Here is a 7,371-nt window from a genome sequence, read left to right as displayed (position 1 = left end):
AAATTTATATTTAAAGGAGGAAAAATTCTCTAGATGGTAGATCGCTGCAAATGCGCTTAGTATGCGCCTAAAGTAATGTCACTTGGCCCATTTTAAAAAAGCTTCTGTAACGCCTCTTGTGACTTCAAATGGCGCTCTTAGCATAGTAACGGAGATCGTCTAGACGCGATATTGCAGCGTGCGCGTGTCTTGTCACCTCCGAACTATGACGTGACATAAAAAAGTTTATTGAATATAAATTAAAATTTGGATGATTCAAAAAAATGAATAATTGATTCAAACAAAATTTGCGGTTAATTTTACCAAATATTCTATCTACCAAGAGATTTGGTTAAGAGAAATAAACATTTGGTTAAATCAAAGAAATTTTTGGGATTAACCAAACTCGATTTATGGGCATCACTTAATCTTTTAACTTTTGGGAAATAATTCCTAATTTTTTAGAAATTCATCTTTCGTTTAGAGATTAATTCTACCATTACCGGCGAATGTGTTTTTAAGTTAAATATGGAATTTGCGTCAAAAAAGAGTTAGAAGAGTTAGAAAATAGGAGTTTTTATTTATGAGTAATGAGTAACGGTATCCAGTTTCAACTAAATAGTTTAATTTTCCACTCAAAAAGATCAATTTTTATCTGAAAATGGATTTTAAATTTTCATTCAAAAAAATTTATTTTGTGCCAAAAAAATTTAATTTTTCACAAAATAGTTTCTAACAAAAAAAAACAATTAATTTTTAATCAAAAAGTTGAATTTTATACAAAAAAAAACATTTTTAACAAAAATAACATCAACTTTTAACTAGATAGTTGAATATTTAACTCGCAAAGTTCAATTTTCAACCTTAAATGGAATATTGAAATTAAAAATTTTTTTAAAAATTTTTTCACCAAAAAGAAAAAGAATTTTTCACAAAATAGTTAAATTTTTAACCAATGATATTTATTAATTTTAAAATAAAATAACGAAGCTTCAACTGGAATGGTAAAATAATAATTTTGCGACCAAGAAAATGCATTTTCTATAATAAAAAATGGAGAAAATTAAATTTGCAGTTGAAAAAATTAATTTTTGATAAAAAAAGGAATTTTTAATCCAAAGTTGAATTTTCAACCAAGGAGATTAATTTTCTACCAAAAAATAAAAACATTTTTCAACAAAAAACATACACTTTTAACCAAATAGATATATCTCTAACTCAGAAAGTTGAATTTTTAACCTAAAATGGAATATTTAGATTTGCAATTAAAAAGTTAATAATTTACCAAAAAAGCTAATTTTCCACAAAATAGTTGCATTTTCAACCTGTGAGATGAAATTTTATATAAAACAATAAAACTTCAACTGGAATGGATAAATTTCGAGTTGAAGAATAATTTTACAACCATGAAGATGAAAAAATGCAGCAATTAAATTTTCACTTAAAAAATTTATTTCTACCAAAAAACAAAATCAGTTTTTGATCAAAAAGTTAAATTTTCAACCTTAAATGGAAAATTAACATTTAAAATTTTTATATTCAGTTTTTTACCAATAAGAAAACGAATTTTTCATAAATTAGTTCCATTTTCAACCAATATAATTAATTTTAAAATAAAATAATGAAACTTCAACTGGAATGGCAAAAGAATGATTTTACGACCAAGAAGTTCAAAAAATTAATTTAAAATAAAAAAAAAGAATTTTTAATGAAAAAGTTAAATTTTCAACCAAGAAGATGAATTTTCTACCAAAAAATAAATGAATTTTCTACCAAAAAATAAATACAATTTTCAACAAAAAATAAAAACGATTTTCAAGAAAAAACATAAACTTTTAACCAAACAGATATATCTTTAACCCAGAAAGATAAATTTTCAACCTAAAATGGAATATTTAAATTTCAAGTAAAAGAATAAATTTTCGACCAAAAAGATGAATTTTGAACTATAAATGGTATATCTACATTTTGAATTTTAAACATTATGTTTTTACAACAACAAAAAACGAACTTTTAACAATTTAATTGAATTTCCAATCAAGAAGATGAATTTTCTACCAAAAAAGAACAAAGGTGCACACAAACAAATACATTTTTAGACGATTCTATGGAAATCGCTTAATAATTTAACTTTTGGGGAATAACTCCTAATATTGCAGGAATTCATTTTACCCTTTCGGTGAAAATTTCAGAATTTTTGGAAAACTTATTTTCAAGGTAAAATGTGGAATTTTTTCCAAAAAAGAATTAGGAGAGTTAGAAGTTATATGTTACGAGTTACATGCTTTCCGTTATAAGTTAGGAAATAGGAGTTTTGAGTTATGAGTTAGGAGTTTGGCGTTAAAATTTAGGTAATATGTGTTAGGAGTAAGGAGTTAGAAGTTACGAATTCGGAGTAACGAGTTTCGCATTATAATTTAAGAAATAGAAAATAGGAGTTATGAGTAAGGAGTTAGGAATTTTACGTTAAAAGCTAGGTAAAATGAGTTATGCGTAAGAAATCGTGAGTTGTGAGTTATATGTCACGAGTTAGAAGTTACGATTCGAGAATGAAGAGTTTTGTGTAATAAGTTAAAGCATCAGGAAATAAGAATTAAGACTTTTGCGTGATAAGTTAGAAAATAGAAAATAATAGTTAAGATTTGGGAGTTTTGCGTTATAAGTTAGGAAATAGGAGTTATGAGTTAGGTGTTAGGAGTTTTGTTTTGCAGGTTAGGAAATAGGAGTTATGAATAAGGACTTCCTAATCAGAAGTTAGTAGTTATGATTTATGAGGTATAAAATAGGAGTTATGAGCTATAAACGAGGAGTTAGGAGTTAGAAATTGGGAGATTTGCGTTAAAAGTTGGAGATTCGAAATAGGAGTTAGGAGTTAGGAGTTATCATTTACAAATCAGAAGTTCTCTATCCCTTATATTTTTTGCTTATTTGTTGATTTCAAGTCTAAAATTGATTTGAAGCCTGAAACTGAGGAGGCATCTTCCGAGAAACTTTAAATGAATTACCGTTGCTACAATTAGTATTACCGCATTGTTATAAATCTCAGTGAACAGAATTACAACACATTGTATTCACTTTTCCCGGATGTATCATTACTCGGATATTATGTGTCTGAGAGAGGAACCGTACGTGGGAGAATCAACACTTATAGTTCTCAAGTTCATTAGCTACCTATCCCTAAGAACAAGTGCTATTAAAATTCGAAATAACAGTTTCTACCTTATCTCAAAAATATCAAAAATTCTCCCAGATTCATATATTAATTAGCAACTCGAAATTGTGCCCCATCTTTTCCACACAAAAAAATATATACAATATAAATAAATTATCTATTGTGGTAATTTAAACAAATTATTGACAATATTTTCCAATATTTAATATTATATATATATTAATAATAAATAAATATATTAATATTAAAATATTTCAATATTTCAATATTTTTCAAATCTAACAAATTTTTCTGATGACAAAATTTTAAATTTAATTTATTTACTGATTTTTAAGAAAAATACTCAGGGAAATTTACTCTGCATTATATCGGATAACCCTGGCTTACCTGAGATTACTCCCGAATGCATAGGATTACTCCGGATTACATTAAATTGTGGCTGGTCTACCAAAAACAATAACTTTTTAACAAGTCTTGAATGTTTAACAAATTGATAAAATTCTAACCAAATAGTTTAATTTTCAACTAGGAACATCAATTTTCCATCAAGAATAACTATTTTCCACTGAAAACTAAATTACTTACATTTTTAATTCAAATGCTTAATTTTTTACAAAAAAAAAAATAAATGTTTTTAAAAATAGTTCAATTTGCAGCCAGAGATAAATTTCAAACTAAAATGATGAATCTTAATGTGAAATTGTTAAATTTTCAGTTAAAAATAAATATTCAATCGAAAAAATTTATTTTCAACCAAAAATGAAATATTTAAATTTTCAGTTTAAAAAAATTAATTTTTAACCAAACAAACGAATTTCCAACAAAATAAATAAATTTTAAAATAAAATGATGAATCTAAAAACTGGAATAGATTAAATTTTAGGCAATAAATTAATTTTCAACCAAAATAGTTCAATTGTAATCCAAAAATCAAATGTTCACCTAATTAGTTAAAATTTCATCTCAGAATATTAACTTACTACAGAAAAAAAGACAAATCTTGAACAAACAATATCAATTGTCAACCAAATAGTTGAATTTTCAACTCAAAAAGAGCAATTTTCAACTAAAAATTAATTTCTGACAACAACAAAAAAACTAATTTAAAATCAAAAGGTTGAATATTTAATCAAGAAGATGAGTTTCCTATAAAAAGAAAAATATTTTTAACAAAAAAATAAACTTTCAACGATGTAGTTGAATCTTTAATGCAAAAAGTTCAATTTTCAACCAAAAATGGAATATTAATATTTTGAATCAAAAAATTAATTTTTTACCTAAAAGAAAAGATTTTTAATAAAATACTTGCATTTTTAACCAAAGACATTAATTTTCAACTAGGAATATGTATCATCAAGTGGAATATTTAAATTTACAGTTAGCAAATAAATTTTCGACTAAAAAGATTAATATTCAATTAAAAATGGAATATTAACATTTTCAATTTAAAAAATTAACTTTTTACAAAAAAAAAACACTAATTTTAAACCAATTAGTTGCATTTTCAACTAAGAAGGTGAATTTTTCACGAAAAAAGACAAATTTGTCACAAAAATCGTAGATTTTCAATCACAAAGTGGAATTTTCAACTAAAAATGTAAATTTACAAGAAAAAATTTTTTTAATTTTCAGTCAAAAAAATTATTTTCCGACAAAATAAGACGAATTTTCAATAAGAAAGATATATTTTTATCCAAGGATATGAATTTTCTACAAAAAAAGAATAACTCTTAACAAAATACATAAATATTAGAACAAATATTTAAAATTTTAATTGAGAGAGATAAATTTACAATAAAAATTGTAATATTGCGATTTTCAGTCTAAAAATTAATTTCTTACTAAAAAACAGAAATTTCAAACATAAGAGTTCATTTTTTAAACAAAATATACATTTTTAAGAAATACTTAATATTCAATTAAAAATTAGAAACAAATTTCGACAAAATACGTCGATTTTCAACTGGAAACGTCAAAATTCCACCAAAAATGAAATTAGTTACATTTTCAGTTGAAAATAATTTTTCGAACAAAGAGATAAATTTATAACAAAACACATTAATTTTCAAGCAAATACAGAAATTTTCAACTGAAAAAATAAATATCAAACCAAATTTGGAATAGTTACATTCTCAGTTTAAAAATGTGATGAATCTTCTACTGGGATAGTTAAATTTTCAGTCAAAAGAATTTATTTTCAGGCAAAAAAAACAACAAATTTTCAATCAAATGATTAATTTTTTAGATAGATAGATGAATATTCAACCGGAATAGTTTCAACAAAATAGCCAAATTTTCAAGCAAAGGAAAGAACTTTTTAATTTAAAATTATAAATCTTTAAGCAAAAAAATGTTTATTTTTCGACCAAAAAGATTCTTATTTAAAAAAAGTTACATTTAACGAAATAGACGAATTTTTAACGAAAGTTTCATTTTTAACTTAAAAAGATAACTATTGAACCAAAAATGTGAATTTTCGAAAAAAAGGTTCATTTTTAACAGAAGAGTCGAATTTTGAACTAAAAACAGATAAATATTCAACCAAAATTGGAGCAGAGATTAATTTTTTATTTAATGATAACTCTACAATCAAGTAGTTGAATTTGCAAACACAAAAGAAAAATGTTTTTACAAAAAAAAAATTAAATTTCTTCACCCAAAAATATGAGTTTTTGAAAAATAATGTGAATTTTCAACTGAAAAAATTCAACAGAAAATTCTTTCAAAAACTAAATATTTTTCTCCGTTTAATTGAATATATTCTTTGCACCCGTGAATTTGTTTTCTTAAAATAGATTATTTCCAGTCATTTCTAGACCAATTAAGGTTATTATCGAGCAATTTTGCCGTCAATAAAATGAAACTACTACCATGCAAAATCATAATCAATGGTCTTAAATTTTCTCAAACTGTTGACATTCCCTCGCATTTTAGTACTTCAATACAACCATTTTAATTTTTATCTTGACCATTCATCATTCATTTTCCTGCTATTGTTTTAGTCACCATAAACCGGCAAAAATAACGCGCGAAAATTCAATTTAAAAAATTCTTTTAAATATTGTACCGAATATTACATGTATGAAAGCTACAAACTTAATTATTTTATTTTCAATTACAATAATTTTTTGCATAAAAAAAATGATGAAATAATTGAAGACCAACGAACTCTAACTGTTAAAATAGATTTCCTAAATTTAAAATAAAATAATGAAAAATTATAGATACATTAGTGTAAAAATATTTTTATTAAAAATCATTATTAATTGGAATTTCTAATTTTAAATTAGTAAAATGAATATTATTGTTGCAAATATTACTTAATATTTAATATCAATAATACTCATTATTATTTTTTAAATTCTTTACAAAAATTATTTAACCAAGATTAAAAATTCAACCCTACCTTATAGACGTAGGATCCGTTTTGCGAAGACAAAATTCACAGCACTGTCACTAAGAAAAAAATTTCTGACAAACAGCACTTGACCCGTTGTTTAATCGTTTATTGTGAACATGATGACCAGTCTCAAAAAAAATTAAGATGTCACACTTGGAGCTACGAGAAGGTACTTTACAGTTCCAGTCTCGCGTTCGTACTGAGCGCCTCTCGAAATGGATGTCTTTTATAACCTCTACTCAACAAGATATTATTATCATTACCCAATACCCTTCTATTCATTTTTTAAATTTTTTACCAATCAGAATTTTTAAAATAAAAAAGGACAAAAGTTTGATCAAAGTTCATTAATTTTTTGCTACAAGGCGAGTTCTCTAAAAAAAAGTTGAATTTTCAACGGAAAAATACGATTTATTAACAAAAAAAAAGAATTTTGAACAAAAAATATTAATCTTCAACGAAAAAGAATAATTTTCTTCAAAATTATTGAATTTTCAATCCAGAAATGTAAATTTTTTACAAAAAAGTTAATTTTCAACAAAATAATTAAATTTCATGACAAAATAGTTTAAATTTAAACCAGAAAAATGATTTTTTAACAAGAAAGACAAAATACATAAATTTGTAAACAAATATTAGAATTTTCAACTGAAAAAGATCAATGTTCAACCAAAATTAGAATAGTTAATTTTGCTTTGAAACAAATTAAATTTCTACCAAAAAAAAAACAAATTTCCAACGGAGTAGTTAAATTTTCAACGAAAGTGATAAATTTTCAACTTAATGGTTATTTTTCAATGAAATAACTAAATTTTCCACG

At 24.2% G+C, this 7,371-nt stretch overlaps 1 protein-coding gene across 1 annotated transcript in view; it reads right to left on the bottom strand.

Moving 5' to 3' along the window:
• Nucleotides 1-6,720, bottom strand: part of LOC117171252 (mucin-17-like) — a 90,515-nt gene extending 83,795 nt beyond the window's left edge. The window contains exon 1 of the mRNA XM_033358368.1: nucleotides 6,558-6,720. The gene's annotated coding sequence lies outside the window, so the exon portion shown is untranslated. The remainder of the gene's footprint in view (nucleotides 1-6,557) is intronic.
• Between the last annotated feature and the right edge of the window lie 651 nt (nucleotides 6,721-7,371).

This window comes from Belonocnema kinseyi, chromosome 4 (assembly GCF_010883055.1).
Source record: "Belonocnema kinseyi isolate 2016_QV_RU_SX_M_011 chromosome 4, B_treatae_v1, whole genome shotgun sequence".
Classification (NCBI taxonomy): domain Eukaryota; kingdom Metazoa; phylum Arthropoda; class Insecta; order Hymenoptera; family Cynipidae; genus Belonocnema; species Belonocnema kinseyi.
The sequence above is the reverse complement of the archived record's forward strand: the minus strand, read 5'-3'. Positions and strand labels throughout refer to the sequence as shown.